At 49.0% G+C, this 18870-nt stretch overlaps 1 protein-coding gene across 1 annotated transcript in view; it reads left to right on the top strand.

The window, feature by feature from the left end:
- LOC147751527 (glioma pathogenesis-related protein 1-like) overlaps positions 1 to 18870 on the top strand; it is a 908719-nt gene that overhangs the window by 533647 nt on the left and 356202 nt on the right. The window lies entirely within an intron of this gene.

Below are 18870 nucleotides of genomic sequence, written 5' to 3'. Positions count from 1 at the left end.
ATGATATATCTGTAAGAAACAGTAGTTCGTGTTAGATTCCTTACCGCCCCACCCATCCTCCCCGTTCTGTGAACCGATATCTAGGGTTAAGGACATCCCTTTCAGGGCCCTAATTTCATAGCACCAGTGTTGGTTTTTATCATGGCTCTGCGTTTCTGGCGCGGAAAAGCTCGGTATAAGAAGTGACGTCAGCGGGCGAGGGCGGCGTCTAAGTACTCTGACGATGTCATTCCGGCGCCAACGGCACCGACGACAGGCGCGGAGCCGCAGTCAACGCCTACTGACGCGCAGGGGTACTGCTACGCAAAACTTTCCGGATCCAGTCTGACGCCTGGGGTTATTCTAAAGTAAGGAATCTAACAACCTACTGTTTCTTATAGATATATCGTTACCGAAGGTAAGTAACTTATGCAATGGGCTGACATGCCAACTAAATCATTCAAGTTCTGTCTCCCAGACACCACTTATTCAAAGCAAGTCATCCCTTGACAGGTTCTCCGGTTGTTTGAGCAAGCCATCCCCAGGGCAACCACCCCACTGGGACCACCGTGCCAGCTCATTTTCATCAACCTCCCCAGTTTGGCCCCACCTGCTAAGAACAATGAACCCAATTGGCAAAGCAATGATCCTCCATGCTGACAAACTGGACACTCAAGTATACCTCTTAAATATTCTTGTAATTCATGTTCAGTAGGTCGAACAAAAGCTCCATAGCTTTAATGAGATGATCCTGAAGGTGCAGCGAGATCAGGAAACAGCTTTTCAAATGTGCCAGTCACTGCACCTGATTAATTGAAAAACTAGCATCCATTACAACCATACTTTTTTTTTTTTTATATTTCTTTATTGGTTTTACATCTTTAAAGCATGAAAAAGAATCAAGGTACAGCCATACATTTGGACCGCCTCCGTTGAGGTGGTTCATAGTGGAGCCACAATGCCAAATCAGATAGTCATAAGCAAAAATGTAACACTCCCATTGGCACCTTAGTGTGCAGCTACAGAGTCGTTCAGATGCACCACACCTTATAAAGGCTATGAACCAAGGAAAAAACCCACTCCAACTCACCCAACGCCCCTTCTCCCCCCCCCCCCGCTGCCGGATCCGTAGAGATGTTTCCCTATCCCTGAGTTGGGTCACTTGGTAAGGCTCCTACATGTCCGCCCAGAGGGCACTGTCCCGGAACTGGTCGGTGTCACCTGGGAGTCTTGTCCCGCCAACTCTTGTAGCATTGCCCCCCACGCCAGTAGGACCTCAGGTAGTTTGCCATCCCTCCTAGTGTTCCGCATGTGCCCCTCCACTGCTATTGTCGGTCTTCCATTTTGTAACCGACGGACCCCGTTGGGCCAACCAGTGGATTGTGATGCGTCGCTGGGCCACAACCAGCCCCAACACCAAAATGCGCCTGCTTACTACTTTCTGTTTAGGTTCTCGAGGGATCAAGCCCAGGAGACATGCTCATGGATCTATCTCCACCACCCATCCCATCACCCTTGTCAGTTCCAGCAGGACCGCCCCCCAATATAATTGGAGTTCTGGGCACGTCCATACCATATGTATAAAATCCGCCTGGGAGCTGTGACATCGCGGGCAGTGCGCGTCCCTGCCACTATCAATGGCCTGAAGTCTTGCGGGTGAAAGGTAGGTGATGTGTACAATGTTATATTGGATTTGTTTAAAGCGATTGCTTACTGACACCTTCCGCACACTCTCATGTATTTTGTCCCACTCTCGTGCGGTAACCTCCTCCAGACACACCTGCTGCCATTTGTGTTCCATCGCAGGGAGACCCAATTTTTTATCCTCCCTCAGAGCCCTGTAGAGATGGGTCACAAACCTACGGCCCACTGCCATCGCTATCATGGTAACCAGAGTTCGGGTGTGCGCTGGGACTTCAGGAAACTGGGGCCATAACTGTCTCGCTGTCACTGCTATTTTGGCATATTGCAGAAATTGCCCCGGACCTAACTCGAAGGCTGTTGCCGCCTCTTGTCGTCCGGAAGAAGGTCGGACAGCATCAGGCAGCCCTCCTCTTTCCATCTGCCTATCGACATAAGCTGATCTATCTGGGCAAAGGAAGGCATTAGCCATAGATCTAGCTCAGGGGTGAACGGACTGTCGTGAATCAGGCGGCATGTCTCTCGATTCCAGACCGTGGCCACCAGCCGGACCAGCAGAGGGCCGTTTTCCCACCGTCCCCTGACCCGCCACAACAGCGCACCCAACTGCTCGTTCCCGTATGTACCTGCCATTAAGGACCTCCCCCAAGACGGGTCTGTATCCAACCAGGCTATTGCGTGTTGCAGGTGGGACGCAAAATAATACAGTTCGAGGTCCGGGACTTCTAAGCCCCCCTTGCCCCACCTGCATTCAGAACCTCGAGACTCACCCTGCAGCGCTTCCCATTCCACAGTAATAGGAGTAATAGGGAGTCTAATTCCCTGAAGACCCGGTGCAGCAGTTCATAGAAAGAACCCTGCATTGTGTATAGACAGCGCGGGAAGCCCACCATTTTTATAAGGGCAAATTTTCCTATCATTGAAAGCTTGAGGGTGTTCCGAAAAGCAATGCTTCCTTTCAGCCCCCGGAGTATCCTCCCCATGTTATGTTGGAAGGAGACCATCGCGTTGCGTCCAATCCACACACAGATAGCTGAGCGTGTCCTCCACCCACAGAAGTCCCAACTCCGGGCGATGGGCCCCTTCCCAGTCTGTTCAGTCTCCAATCGCAAAGAGCTGTGATTTTATCTTCTTTACCGCCAGCCCCGAAACAGCCGCAAACTGTGACAGTGCGGCCATCAAAGTCAGCAGCGACTGCGACGGCAGGTTCAAGTAGATCAACGCCATCGTCAGCGTACAGTGACACCACATGCTCCATGTCTCCCATCCGTATGCCCTGTCCTTCCAACACCCTGCAGATTTGACACGCCAGCGGCTCCATCGCCAGGGCGAAAAGTAGTGGGGAGAGCGGCATCCCTGGCGCATCCCCCTCATTATGGGTATGATGTCCGACACACATCTCCCCGTTCGGACCCTGGCTTCTGGCTTTGCATAAAGCAGTGGTATCCACTGTATAAACCCTTCCCCTACGCCCATTTTCAGTAGTACCTTCCACAGGTAAGCCCACCGGATCAGGTCGAACGCTTGTTCAATTTTGAGAAATACTAGTGTGTTCTGCTGGGCTCGACCCTCCAGAGCTTGCATTACATGGGCCAGGCGACGAATGTTGCACAGCGTATTCCGACCTGGAATAAATCCCGACTGGTCCTCATGGACCAGCCATCTGAGATGAGGGAGGAGCCTGCTTGCCAATACCTGACTGACAATTTTCAGATCCACATTCAACATGGATATCAGCCTATTTGAGCCAGGAAGAAGGCGATCCTTACCCGGCTTGGTGATCATAACTATTGTAGCTGCCCGCATGGAGTCCGGGAGTGTGCCGCTATCGTAGGCCTCTGCCTTGAGTTCAAGGAGCTTCGGGATCAGGACCCCCTTGAACTCCTTATAAAATTTGGCGGCCAATCCATCCATCCCGGGGGATTTGGCCGTTTTCAAGTGGGCAATCGCTGCTCGTACTTCTTCCTCCTGTAGGGGACCTCCCAGGTCCTCCTGACTATCTGCCTCCACTCAGGGCAATTGCAATCCCTCAAGGTACATCTCCACTCCCTCCAGACCTGTATGGGGTCGAGACTCAGAATATATTCTACAGAGATGGGTCCGGAAGACATTATTGATGTCATGTTGAGTATATATCAACTGGCCCAGATCATTCCGTAATGCCAAAATCGGGTGGGGTTGAGTTTCCGCCCTAATCAAACGTGCCAGCAGTCGCCCGGCCTTGTCGCCCTCCATGTACCATCTCCGCCTACTGGCTGTTTTATTAAATTTTTCTAGCGTGGCCCATGTGTCCCCCAGTTGCTGACGCGCGACTGTCCAGTCAGGCTGCCTCTCCTTATCCATGGGGAAGTCTTTCTCGAGCACCGCGAGGTGATCCTCATACCGGCGGAGATCCCGTTCCAACACCTTTCCTGCCCCCACCTCCGTGGACAGACAGATCCCTCGGATTACCACTTTCATTGCATCCCTTTCTGTCGTCCTGGAGGCAGCCGAGCCCCAGTTAACCTCTAGATACACCTCAAGCCCTCGTAAGATAGCCTCTTTGTAGGTTGGGTCACCCAGCGCCTCCGTGTTGAGCCTCTACAGTGGGATCCTAGGCCGCGGTCTGTCTAGCGAGTAGGTGAGCAGGAGCGGTGAACTAGTCAGACAAGTAGCAGGCCAAGTATGGATGTTGGCAGCAGGTGTGTGGCACGAGTACACTCGACCGGTAGGGTTGTGGTGCCTCCATGTATCAAGTAAGCCATAGCTCCGAAGCATCTGACCCATCGCGTCTCTCATTCTGGGTTTCGTGTCTAATTTGGGGGGGTACCTATCTAAATCCCCATCAAGGGCACAATTAAAGTCTCCTTCAATAAGTAGTTCTGTGTCTGGTTCCAAGTCTAACTGTCCTAGCATCCGCCCAAGAAACTCACCCTCAAGGGTGTTCGGAGCATAAATATTGACCAGGCACAAGCTACATCCATCCAGCGTCCCCGACACCATCACAAACCGCCCTTCTGGATCCTGCTTAGTGTGTATGGCCTTGAAAGGGACTCGCGGTGTCACCCAAATCAATGCCCTCCTGGCAAACCCTGAATAGGACGTGGCGAAAAACTGCCCTCACCATCTATGTTGGACATATTTGAGGCAATCTCCCCAAAGGTGTGTGTCCTGTAACCAGGCTATACTAACCCCATAGCGTCTGAGGCAAGTGGCCACCCTAATCCGCTTAATCAGGTTATTGAGACCCCTGACATTCCATGTTATGAACTTATATCTTTGCGTCTCATTCGCCATTTGTCAGTAGCTGGTGGTAGCGCCGCACCCTGCTATCACACCAGGGACCCCCCAGCACCCGGCAGTGTGACCCCTGCCAATACAAACATTGCGTATGTTTTGCAATAAAGCTACTTTGTGACCGAGCAGCATCCCCACCCAAACTAGAACAACCAGAACAAGACCCCCCAACACCCCCCACCCACAGGCGGTAGTACTGCATTCTCCTAACCCAACCCTCCCCAGAGGACTCAGAACCCCGCCCAAAAACTCCACCCACCCTTATACCCCACTCAATTTGTAATCAATGGTCTAGCCCGTTCGCCTCAGCACTCTACAGCCGGCTAATTGAGTCAGTAACTGGCTCAGTAGTGCAATCACTGCTTAAAGCATATTGCAAGCCCCCCCTCCCCTCACCCCGAGTCTCCGGGCAAATGTCCCCAATGCAAGTCTCTCGGGTCTGGATTTTCCTCCCGTGGGCCATAAAGAATATAGAGATACTCACAGTGTCCATGACCCCATTAGTCTGACTTTTACCACCGGGATCGTCCATCATTTGTCTCTTGCGTCCTCCACAGCCGTGCTAGGGGCACAACCTGACTCCGACTGTGTTTCCTGCACCAAGAACAATGAGGAAAACTAGTTCTGGGTCGGGATCGCCTCCAGTCCTGCCCGAAGAGTGCCATCAGGTCCCACCGTGATACGTCCCCCTTCTTCTGGATCCTGCCTTCCCGGAGGACCGGCTCCCTCTCCTCCTTGCCAGTTCCGTCGCCTCCCACTTCAGTGCTGATGGTATGAGTAAATTCAATTTGGTCTATACACTGATTCAGTCTTACGATTTCTGTCTCTAGACTTTCCTTTGATCCAGACCATAATATAAAAATATCATCTATGAATCTGCCATATATAACCGCTTGTTCTTTCCATAGATTGTTACTGTAAACGAAGTCTGCCTCCGAAGGAAGACTGAATCAGTGTATAGACCAAATTTCATTTACTCATACCATCAGCGACAAAGAACTACCATTTTTGGATGTCATGATTAACATTCAAGAATTAAAAGTGAGAAAGACAGTCTTCAGAAACGAGACAGATGTAAATAATTCCTTATCATTCAAAAGTTTTCATCCTCAAAACCTGAACAATAATTTACCTGTGTCGCAGTATATGAGAATCAAGAGAATCTGTTCGAAAAAAGAGGATCTAGAGAAAAATTTGATTTTGCAACACAAAAGATACAAGGAAAGAGGATATCCGGATGATGTGTTGGATAAAGCTAAGATGAGGATACAGACGACTAGCAGAGAAAATCTTCTGAAGCAGAAACCCAAAAAATTGAGTGAAAAACTTAAGAACATCATCAATAGACATTGGAAACTACTGCAAAATGAAACAGATTTCAATGGCATTTTTTCTAGCAAGCCTATTTTTGCCTTCACGAGATCAAAAAATTTGAAAGAGCTATTGATGACACCCATAAGGCAAACAGAAGTGAGCCACAAAGGAATGAAAAAATGCCATCATTGTGTGCATTGTTCGAATGTAATAGAAGGCAAAATGCTGCATCATCCGCGAACAGGACGAGAAATGACTCTACACTATGATGGTGATTGCAATTCAAAAAATCTCATCTATTACATAAAGTGTCCCTGTGGAAAAATATACGCAGTGAAAATAGAAAGGAAATTGAAAACTAGAATATCAGAACACAAAAGCACTATTAGGAACAAAAATTTCAAAAGTAATCTGGCAAAACATTGGATTGACAATAATCATAACATATCCCAGTTCAGGTTTTCCATACTGGAGACAGTGAAAACTTACGAGGGGGTTGATCTGACTAGATCCCTCCTCCAGAGAGAGATATATTGGATCAGAATCCTTGAAACTCAAGAGCCGATGGGTCTTAATGAAAAAAATAGATCTGATGTGTTTTTTATGAACTTTTCGATTTGTATCTGCTAAAGAGGTTGATTCCTGTACCTTGTAAATATGTACCAGAATTGTTCGTATGATGTATATAGTATGTCATTCACTTGAATTGAGTGTTTTCATTTCCATTTTCATTCTCCACTTTCTGATTCTGTTACTTTCACCAGTTTTTGATCTTCAGACATAGGGTCTTCATTAGACATCCCTTTCCAAGATGGCGTCCGTGATCCGACCAGAGTTTTTACCTAGTCCGTTTTCAGTGTTAGTTCTTAGTTGTGTTTGTGAGAAGTGATACTTGGAACCTGTATTGTAATCAGGGAGTTGAACAGAGGATGATTTTTGTTTTTTGACCTTGGAGTCGTAGCGTTGAACACGCTTTTCGTAGAGGTATGATTCTTTGTGATTCCATTACATCATGGCATTTGCGACTACCTTTGAGTATTGTTTAGTCCTTTGTCAGTTGCGGACGACTGTTGATAACGAGAGTGACCGCGGTAATTTCGAACGAGGCAAGCTGTCGTTCAGTGGAGCTTCTGTGCAACGCGAGGGCGAGTCGTAGAACTAGAGCGAGTTTACTACGGAGGTAAGGGTTGAGTGAACCTTCAGTACAAGCAGTTTGAAGTAATGGCAATATTGGACCCGTGAGTGTTCTTATCAGCTGGTAGTAAGGTCGGTTTTGTAATCTGTTTGCAGAAGATTGAACAGCCAGCGTTGTCGAGAGTGGGGCGATATTCGTGAGAAGGTTTCCCTTTAAGAACAGTTTTCAGAAAGGTAAGACGGCCACTGAGGCTCAGATCGTAGACAAGAGTTAAAAGTGGTTTATGTCTTGATGACCCTGATTGATTGTTTTCATGTTTCAGGATTATTGAAAGTTTTTGTTTTTAGATCAGTGAGTACAGTTTTTTCTGTTTAACGCACAGTGGTGGGCAATAGAGTTCTTGCTTCTTTATAACTTTTCTTTCCTGCACTATTTTGCCATGTACCTTGTGAAGTTTTGAAATCCTATTCACTAATAGTTGAATAATTGAATGTTATATTCAGTCCACAGGCCCCTGATGAAGAGCTCGTTGAGCTTGAAATGCATTGGGCACAAAGAAGAGTCGTCTAGAATGATGTTTCGAATTTAGTTTTGATGATGTTAAAATTGCACCAGATATATTGTGATTTAATACAATAATGGTTTGAATTGTTTTTTGCTGATGTTAATTCTATACGAGAGTTAATATTGTGAAGTTCTTGGAGTAAATTTGAATGGAATTAATCGAATTGAAGAATATTGATTATTATTTTTGTTACACAAGAAAAATTTGGGAAATGTAGAGTGTTGTTCTCTAGATTGAACCACATTAGCAACAGTGCACAGAGATTAAGTGTGTTCCACACTTAAGATAGGTATGTTACGTGCAGGAACGGAGACGACAAACGTGCCACCTCGGTAGCACGCTTAGTCTAAAATTTATAAATCAAAAACAAAATTAGAGCAAATATTAGATTATACAGTTACACAGTTCAGATAAAAGGTGTGCTTCCCCTACCCACTAACGCATTTTGTAGATTAGGGAATACCTTGCCAATCCAGTCCTCAAGGAAGAGGTCCGCCGCTGGCCCCTCGCCGGTTCCGGAAATCCCACGTAGATTATTCCGTCTGGACCTCCCTTCTGCGTCGTCCGCCCTGTCCTCCAGCCGGGCCGTGTGCTCCTGGAGCGCCACCACATCCTTCAACTGGCGAACCTCAGAATCGAGTGCGCCCACGTCCTTCTCAGTGGTGGTAACCCTCTTCCAGGGGTCCAGGCGCAAATGGTTTATATCCATTGCCATCCTGCCCATTTTGGTTTCCAACGCCACCCTGGAGTCCCGGATTGCCGCCAAGATGTCGTCTTTGTCCCGGGCGGCAGCCTCCTGGTGGGCCCCCTACCTCCCGATCAGTTCCGAGTCGCTCCATCGCACTGGGCCTGGGACTGTGTATTGCATTATTTTATTTGATTGGGCTCCTCGCGTGGGCCTGTCATTCCCCATATCCAGTATGGCCTTTCCAGAATACCGCATCAGTGAGTTGTGTTGACGGCAGGTGGCTCCCTCCGCCCCCACTTTACCACGACTCACCAGTGACCCCTCCGTCCGGGTGCCAACGCACTGGATGCCTCTCGGGTCCTCCAGGCTCAGTCTGGCCGACCCCACCAGGGCGACTATAGGCCTCAACACCCCGGTTCCCTGGAGACCCATCACCAGGCCTCAGGGTCTCTCCCAGTTGTTCCTCATTCGCTTTAGCACCTTCTGTCCGCCTCGCTATGGGCTCGGGGACCGCCCATGCACACACGGACTACAACAGAGGAGGAAAAACTATACAGCTGTCAGGCCGGTCATCAGCAACAGCAAAGGAATGCACAGGCCTCCGTACCTCCACCAGGCCACCACCGCCGGGATGTCCTCAGGCCCCTCTCCTTCCCCGGGATTGCCATGTGGAGGCCTTCCCCAGCCAACCACTGCTGCACTCCTTCACCGGCAGCAGGAGCAGCAGGGCCTCACTGTTCTCCAGCGAGCTCCGGCGGGTCCGACCATGGCCGCGTGCTGCCCTCGCAAGGTAATCAAAGGCGCAATCTCGGCTCTGGGTTCACGGGATGGGTCAGGGGGGCCCCCACAGCAAGATCCCGCTCTAGCACACCGCTGCACCAGGATTACTACAGGATTAATTCTATAATGGGGCAGGAGCTTGGGTCAAACACGTCTAGTCGGCCATCTTGTTAGGCCACGCCCCCGTTACAACCATACTTACTGAACTATTGGGTACAACAAGGGAAGTTTTAACCAAGCCTGTGTTTTGTGTTCCATCGCCGGGAGACCCAATTTTTTATCCTCCCTCAGAGCCCTGTAGAGATGCGTCACAAACCTACGGCCCACTGCCATCGCTATCATGGTAACCAGAGTTCGGGTGTGCGCTGGGACTTCAGGAAACTGGGGCCATAACTGTCTCGCTGTCACTGCTATTTTGGCATATTGCAGAAATTGCCCCGGACCTAACTCGAAGGCTGTTGCCGCCTCTTGTCGTCCGGAAGAAGGTCGGACAGCATCAGGCAGCCCTCCTCTTTCCATCTGCCAATCGACATAAGCTGATCTATCTGGGCAAAGGAAGGCATTAGCCATAGATCTAGCTCAGGGGTGAACGGACTGTCGTGAATCAGGCGGCATGTCTCTCGATTCCAGACCGTGGCCACCAGCCGGACCAGCAGAGGGCCGTTTTCCCGCCGTCCCCTGACCCGCCACAACAGCGCACCCAACTGCCCGTTCCCGTATGTACCTGCCATTAAGGACCTCCCCCAAGACGGGTCTGTATCCAACCAGGCTATTGCGTGTTGCAGGTGGGACGCAAAATAATATAGTTTGAGGTCCGGGACTTCTAAGCCCCCCTTGCCCCACCTGCATTCAGAACCTCGAGACTCACCCTGCAGCGCTTCCCATTCCACAGTAATAGGAGTAATAGGGAGTCTAATTCCCTGAAGACCTGGTGCAGCAGTTCATAGAAAGAACCCTGCATTGTGTATAGACAGCGCGGGAAGCCCACCATTTTTATAAGGGCGAATTTTCCTATCATTGAAAGCTTGAGGGTGTTCCGAAAAGCAATGCTTCCTTTCAGCCCCTGGAGTATTCTCCCCATGTTATGTTGGAAGGAGACCATCGCGTTGCGTCCAATCCACACACAGATAGCTGAGCGTGTCCTCCACCCACAGAAGTCCCAACTCCGGGCGATGGGCCCCTTCCCAGTCTGTTCAGTCTCCAATCGCAAAGAGCTGTGATTTTATTTTCTTTACCGCCAGCCCCGAAACAGCCGCAAACTGTGACAGTGCGGCCATCAAAGTCAGCAGCGACTGCGACGGCAGGTTCAAGTAGATCAACGCCATCGTCAGCGTACAGTTACACCACATGCTCCATGTCTCCCATCCGTATGCCCTGTCCTTCCAACACCCTGCAGAGATGACACGCCAGCGGCTCCATCGCCAGGGCGAAAAGTAGTGGGGAGAGCGGCATCCCTGGCGCATCCCCCTCATTATGGGTATGATGTCCGACACACATCTCCCCGTTCGGACCCTGGCTTCTGGCTTTGCATAAAGCAGTGGTATCCACTGTATAAACCCTTCCCCTACGCCCATTTTCAGTAGTACCTTCCACAGGTAAGCCCACTGGATCAGGTCGAACGCTTGTTCTATTTTGAGAAATACTAGTGTGTTCTGCTGGGCTCGACCCTCCAGAGCTTGCATTACATGGGCCAGGCGACGAATGTTGCACAGCGTATTCCGACCTGGAATAAATCCCGACTGGTCCTCATGGACCAGCCATCTGAGATGAGGGAGGAGCCTGCTTGCCAATACCTGACTGACAATTTTCAGATCCACATTCAACATGGATATCAGCCTATTTGAGCCAGGAAGAAGGCGATCCTTACCCGGCTTGGTGATCATAACTATTGTAGCTGCCCGCATGGAGTCCGGGAGTGTGCCGCTATCGTAGGCCTCTGCCTTGAGTTCAAGGAGCTTCGGGATCAGGACCCCCTTGAACTCCTTATAAAATTTGGCGGCCAATCCATCCATCCCGGGGGATTTGGCCGTTTTCAAGTGGGCAATCGCTGCTCGTACTTCTTCCTCCTGTAGGGGACCTCCCAGGTCCTCCTGACTATCTGCCTCCACTCAGGGCAATTGCAATCCCTCAAGGTACATCTCCACTCCCTCCAGACCTGTATGGGGTCGAGACTCAGAATATATTCTACAGAGATGGGTCTGGAAGACATTATTGATGTCATGTTGAGTATATATCAACTGGCCCAGATCATTCCGTAATGCCAAAATCGGGTGGGGTTGAGTTTCCGCCCTAATCAAACGTGCCAACAAAACAGGTGATGGACCGAATGTGGATCAATGTCACACATTCAACCCAGTCCAAAGATCTGGGCCCAAATCCATCGTTTTTTTGCACTCCACACCACCCAGGGTTAGACAATGGCGATATGCAAATCAGCTCTGACCCTGTGCCCCATGGGAACAGTCCAGTCCGAACTACAAAAGCCATGTCCTTCCCAGAATGGAATCAAGCATCCGAGGACCGGACCGGTTTCGAGGTAACACCTCTCATCAGCCCGGCTAGCTTGACTCCAGTGGTGTGGAGTGCCTGGGACCCACGTCTGAGCATCCCCAGCGCACTTAGGGCGAATTTGCAAACAAAACAGGTGATGGACCGAATGTGGATCAATGTCACACATTCAACCCAGTCCAAAGATCTGGGCCCAAATCCATCGTTTTTTTGCACTCCACACCACCCAGGGTTAGACAATGGCGATATGCAAATCAGCTCTGACCCTGTGCCCCATGGGAACAGTCCAGTCCGAACTACAAAAGCCATGTCCTTCCCAGAACGGAATCAAGCATCCGAGGACCGGACCGGTTTCGGGTAACACCTCTCATCAGCCCGGCTAGCTTGACTCCAGTGGTGTGGAGTGCCTGGGACCCACGTCTGAGCATCCCCAGCGCACTTAGGGCGAATTTGCAAACAAAACAGGTGATGGACCGAATGTGGATCAATGTCACACATTCAACCCAGTCCAAAGATCTGGGCCCAAATCCATCTTTTTTTGCACTCCACACCACCCAGGGTTAGACAATGGCGATATGCAAATCAGCTCTGACCCTGTGCCCCATGGGAACAGTCCAGTCCGAACTACAAAAGCCATGTCCTTCCCAGAACGGAATCAAGCATCCGAGGACCGGACCGGTTTCGGGTAACACCTCTCATCAGCCCGGCTAGCTTGACTCCAGTGGTGTGGAGTGCCTGGGACCCACGTCTGAGCATCCCCAGCGCACTTAGGGCGAATTTGCAAACAAAACAGGTGATGGACCGAATGTGGATCAATGTCACACATTCAACCCAGTCCAAAGATCTGGGCCCAAATCCATCGTTTTTTTGCACTCCACACCACCCAGGGTTAGACAATGGCGATATGCAAATCAGCTCTGACCCTGTGCCCCATGGGAACAGTCCAGTCCGAACTACAAAAGCCATGTCCTTCCCAGAACGGAATCAAGCATCCGAGGACCGGACCGGTTTCGAGGTAACACCTCTCATCAGCCCGGCTAGCTTGACTCCAGTGGTGTGGAGTGCCTGGGACCCACGTCTGAGCATCCCCAGCGCACTTAGGGCGAATTTGCAAACAAAACAGGTGATGGACCGAATGTGGATCAATGTCACACATTCAACCCAGTCCAAAGATCTGGGCCCAAATCCATCGTTTTTTTGCACTCCACACCACCCAGGGTTAGACAATGGCGATATGCAAATCAGCTCTGACCCTGTGCCCCATGGGAACAGTCCAGTCCGAACTACAAAAGCCATGTCCTTCCCAGGACGGAATCAAGCATCCGAGGACCGGACCGGTTTCGAGGTAACACCTCTCATCAGCCTGGCTAGCTTGACTCCAGTGGTGTGGAGTGCCTGGGACCCACGTCTGAGCATCCCCAGCGCACTTAGGGCGAATTTGCAAACAAAACAGGTGATGGACCGAATGTGGATCAATGTCACACATTCAACCCAGTCCAAAGATCTGGGCCCAAATCCATCGTTTTTTTGCACTCCACACCACCCAGGGTTAGACAATGGCGATATGCAAATCAGCTCTGACCCTGTGCCCCATGGGAACAGTCCAGTCCGAACTACAAAAGCCATGTCCTTCCCAGAACGGAATCAAGCATCCGAGGACCGGACCGGTTTCGAGGTAACACCTCTCATCAGCCCGGCTAGCTTGACTCCAGTGGTGTGGAGTGCCTGGGACCCACGTCTGAGCATCCCCAGCGCACTTAGGGCGAATTTGCAAACAAAACAGGTGATGGACCGAATGTGGATCAATGTCACACATTCAACCCAGTCCAAAGATCTGGGCCCAAATCCATCGTTTTTTTGCACTCCACACCACCCAGGGTTAGACAATGGCGATATGCAAATCAGCTCTGACCCTGTGCCCCATGGGAACAGTCCAGTCCGAACTACAAAAGCCATGTCCTTCCCAGAACGGAGTCAAGCATCCGGGGACCGGACCGGTTTCGAGGTAACACCTCTCATCAGCCCGGCTAGCTTGACTCCAGTGGTGTGGAGTGCCTGGGACCCACGTCTGAGCATCCCCAGCGCACGCCCGGCCTTGTCGCCCTCCATGTACCATCTCCGCCTACTGGCTGTTCTATTAAATTTTTCTAGCGTTGCCCATGTGTCCCCCAGTTGCTGACGCGCGACTGTCCAGTCAGGCTGCCTCTCCTTATCCGTGGGGAAGTCTTTCTCGAGCACCGCGAGGTGATCCTCATACCGGCGGAGATCCAGTTCCAACACCTTTCCTGCCCCCACCTCCGTGGACAGACAGATCCCTCGGATTACCACTTTCATTGCATCCCTTTCTGTCGCCCTGGAGCCAGCCGAGCCCCAGTTAACCTCTAGATACACCTCAAGCCCTCGTAAGATAGCCTCTTTGTAGGTCGGGTCACCCAGCGCCTCCGTGTTGAGCCTCTACAGTGGGATCCTAGGCCGCGGTCTGTCTAGCGAGTAGGTGAGCAGGAGCGGTGAACTAGTCAGACAAGTAGCAGGCCAAGTATGGATGTTGGCAGCAGGTGTGTGGCACGAGTACACTCGACCGGTAGGGTTGTGGTGCCTCCATGTATCAAGTAAGCCATAGCTCCGAAGCATCTGACCCATCGCGTCTCTCATTCTGGGTTTTGTGTCTAATTTGGGGGGGTACCTATCTAAATCCCCATCAAGGGCACAATTAAAGTCTCCTTAAATAAGTAGTTCTGTGTCTGGTTCCAAGTCTAACTGTCCTAGCATCCGCCCAAGAAACTCACCCTCATGGGTGTTCGGAGCATAGATATTGACCAGGCACAAGCTACATCCATCCAGCGTCCCCGACACCATCACAAACCGCCCTTCTGGATCCTGCTTAGTGTGTATGGCCTTGAAAGGGACTAGCGGTGTCACCCAAATCAATGCCCTCCTGGCAAACCCTGAATAGGACGTGGCGAAAAACTGCCCTCACCATCTATGTTGGACATATTTGAGGCAATCTCCCCAAAGGTGTGTTTCCTGTAACCAGGCTATACTAACCCCATAGCGTCTGAGGTAAGTGGCCACCCTAATCCGCTTAATCAGGTTATTGAGCCCCCTGACATTCCATGTTATGAACTTATATCTTTGCGTCTCATTCGCCATTTGTCAGTAACTGGTGGTAGCGCCGCACCCTGCTATCACACCAGGGACCCCCCAGCACCCGGCAGTGTGACCCCTGCCAATACAAACATTGCGTATGTTTTGCAATAAAGCTACTTTGTGACCGAGCAGCACCCCCACCCAAACTAGAACAACCAGAACAAGACCCCCCAACACCCCCCACCCACAGGCGGTAGTACTGCATTCTCCTAACCCAACCCTCGCCAGAGGACTCAGAACCCCGCCCAAAAACTCCACCCACCCTTATACCCCACTCAATTTGTAATCAATGGTCTAGCCCGTTCGCCTCAGCACTCTACAGCCGGCTAATGGAGTCAGTAACTGGCTCAGTAGTGCAATCACTGCTTAAAGCATATTGCAAGCCCCCCCTCCCCTCACCCCGAGTCTCTGGGCAAATGTCCCCAATGCAAGTCTCTCGGGTCTGGATTTTCCTCCCGTGGGCCATAAAGAATATAGAGATACTCACAGTGTCCATGACCCCATTAGTCTGACTTTTACCACCGGGATCGTCAATCATTTGTCTCTTGCGTCCTCCACAGCCGTGCTAGGGGCACAACCTGACTCCAACTGTGTTTCCTGCACCAAGAACAATGAGGAAAACTAGTTCTGGGTCGGGATCGCCTCCAGTCCTGCCCGAAGAGTGCCATCAGGTCCCACCGTGATACGTCCCCCTTCTTCTGGATCCTGCCTTCCCGGAGGACCGGCTCCCTCTCCTCCTTGCCAGTTCCGTCGCCTCCCACTTCAGCGCTGATGGTATGAGTAAATTCAATTTGGTCTATACACTTATTCAGTCTTACGATTTCTGTCTCTAGACTTTCCTTTGATCCAGACCATAATATAAAAATATCATCTATGAATCTGCCATATTTAACCGCTTGTTCTTTCCATAGATTGTTACTGTAAACGAAGTCTGCCTCCGAAGGAAGACTGAATCAGTGTATAGACCAAATTTCATTTACTCATACCATCAGCGACAAAGAATTACCATTTTTGGATGTCATGATTAACATTCAAGAATTAAAAGTGAGAACGACAGTCTTCAGAAACGAGACAGATGTAAATAATTCCTTATCATTCAACAGTTTTCATCCTCAAAACCTGAACAATAATTTACCTGTGTCGCAGTATATGAGAATCAAGAGAATCTGTTCGAAAAAAGAGGATCTAGAGGAAAATTTTATTTTGCAACACAAAAGATACAAGGAAAGAGGATATCCGGATGATGTGTTGGATAAAGCTAAGATGAGGATACAGACGACTAGCAGAGAAAATCTTCTGAAGCAGAAACCCAAAAAATTGAGTGAAAAACTTAAGAACATCATCAATAGACATTGGAAACTACTGCAAAATGAAACAGATTTCAATGGTATTTTTTCTAGCAAGCCTATTTTTGCCTTCACGAGATCAAAAAATTTGAAAGAGCTATTGATGACACCCATTAAGACAAACAGAAGTGAGCCACAAAGGAATGAAAAAATGCCATAATTGTGTGCATTGTTCGAATGTAATAGAAGGCAAAATGCTGCATCATCCGCGAACAGGACGAGAAATGACTTTACACTATGATGGTGATTGCAATTCAAAAAATCTCATCTATTACATAAAGTGTCCCTGTGGGAAAATAGAAAGGAAATTGAAAACTAGAATATCAGAACACAAAAGCACTATTAGGAACAACAATTTCAAAAGTAATCTGCCAAAACATTGGATTGACAATAATCATAACATATCCCAGTTCAGGTTTTCCATACTGGAGACAGTGAAAACTTACGAGGGGGTGGATCTGACTAGATCCCTCCTCCAGAGAGAGATATATTGGATCAGAATCCTTGAAACTCAAGAGCCGATGGGTCTTAATGAAAAAAATAGATCTGATGTGTTTTTTATGAACTTTTCGCTTTGTATCTGCTAAAGAGGTTGATTCCTGTACCTTGTAAATATGTACCAGAATTGTTCGTATGATGTATATAGTATGTCATTCACTTGAATTGAGTGTTTTCATTTCCATTTTCATTCTCCACTTTCTGATTCTGTTACTTTCACCAGTTTTTGATCTTCAGACATAGGGTCTTCATTAGACATCCCTTTCCAAGATGGCGTCCGTGATCCGACCAGAGTTTTTACCTAGTCCGTTTTCAGTGTTAGTTCTTAGTTGTGTTTGTGAGAAGTGATACTTGGAACCTGTATTGTAATCAGGGAGTTGAACAGAGGATGATTTTTGTTTTTTGACCTTGGAGTCGTAGCGTTGAACACGCTTTTCGTAGAGGTATGATTCTTTGTGATTCCATTACATCATGGCATTTGCGACTACCTTTGAGTATTGTTTAGTCCTTTGTCAGTTGCGGACGACTGTTGATAACGAGAGTGACCGCGGTAATTTCGAACGAGGCAGCTGTCGTTCAGTGGAGCTTCTGTGCAACGCGAGGGCGAGTCGTAGAACTAGAGCGAGTTTACTACGGAGGTAAGGGTTGAGTGAACCTCCAGTACAAGCAGTTTGAAGTAATGGCAATATTGGACCCGTGAGTGTTCTTATCAGCTGGTAGTAAGGTCGGTTTTGTAATCTGTTTGCAGAAGATTGAACAGCCAGCGTTGTCGAGAGTGGGGCGATATTCGTGAGAAGGTTTCCCTTTAAGAACAGTTTTCAGAAAGGTAAGACGGCCACTGAGGCTCAGATCGTAGACAAGAGTTAAAAGTGGTTTATGTCTTGATGACCCTGATTGATTGTTTTCATGTTTCAGGATTATTGAAAGTTTTTGTTTTTAGATCAGTGAGTACAGTTTTTTCTGTTTAACGCACAGTGGTGGGCAATAGGGTTCTTGCTTCTTTATAACTTTTCTTTCCTGCACTATTTTGCCATGTACCTTGTGAAGTTTTGAAATCCTATTCACTAATAGTTGAATAATTGAATGTTATATTCAGTCCACAGGCCCCTGATGAAGAGCTCGTTGAGCTTGAAATGCATTGGGCACAAAGAAGAGTCGTCTAGAATGATGTTTCGAATTTAGTTTTGATGATGTTAAAATTGCACCAGATATATTGTGATTTAATGTGATATAATGGTTTGAATTGTTTTTTGCTGATGTTAATTCTATACGAGAGTTAATATTGTGAAGTTCTTGGAGTAAATTTGAATGGAATTAATCGAATTGAAGAATATTGATTATTATTTTTGTTACACAAGAAAAAATTGGAAAATGTAGAGTGTTGTTCTCTAGATTGAACCACATTAGCAACAGTGCACAGAGATTAAGTGTGTTCCACACTTAAGATAGGTATGTTACGTGCAGGAACGGAGACGACAAACGTGCCACCTCGGTAGCACGCTTAGTCTAAAATTTATAAATCAAAAACAAAATTAGAGCAAATATTAGATTATACAGTTACACAGTTCAGATAAAAGGTGTGCTTCCCCTACCCACTAACGCATTTTGTAGATTAGGGAATACCTTGCCAATCCAGTCCTCAAGGAAGAGGTCCGCCGCTGGCCCCTCGCCGGTTCCGGAAATCCCACGTAGATTATTCCGCCTGGACCTCCCTTCTGCGTCGTCCGCCCTGTCCTCCAGCCGGGCCGTGTGCTCCTGGAGCGCCACCACATCCTTCAACTGGCGAACCTCAGAATCGAGTGCGCCCACGTCCTTCTCAGTGGTGGTAACCCTCTTCCAGAGGTCCAGGCGCAAATGGTTTATATCCATTGCCATCCTGCCCATTTTGGTTTCCAACGCCACCCTGGAGTCCCGGATTGCCGCCAAGATGTCGTCTTTGTCCCGGGCGGCAGCCTCCTGGCGGGCCCCCTACCTCCCGATCAGTTCCGAGTCG

This window comes from Lissotriton vulgaris, chromosome 1_1 (assembly GCF_964263255.1).
Source record: "Lissotriton vulgaris chromosome 1_1, aLisVul1.2, whole genome shotgun sequence".
NCBI classification, from domain to species: Eukaryota; Metazoa; Chordata; class Amphibia; order Caudata; family Salamandridae; genus Lissotriton; species Lissotriton vulgaris.
The sequence above is the reverse complement of the archived record's forward strand: the minus strand, read 5'-3'. Positions and strand labels throughout refer to the sequence as shown.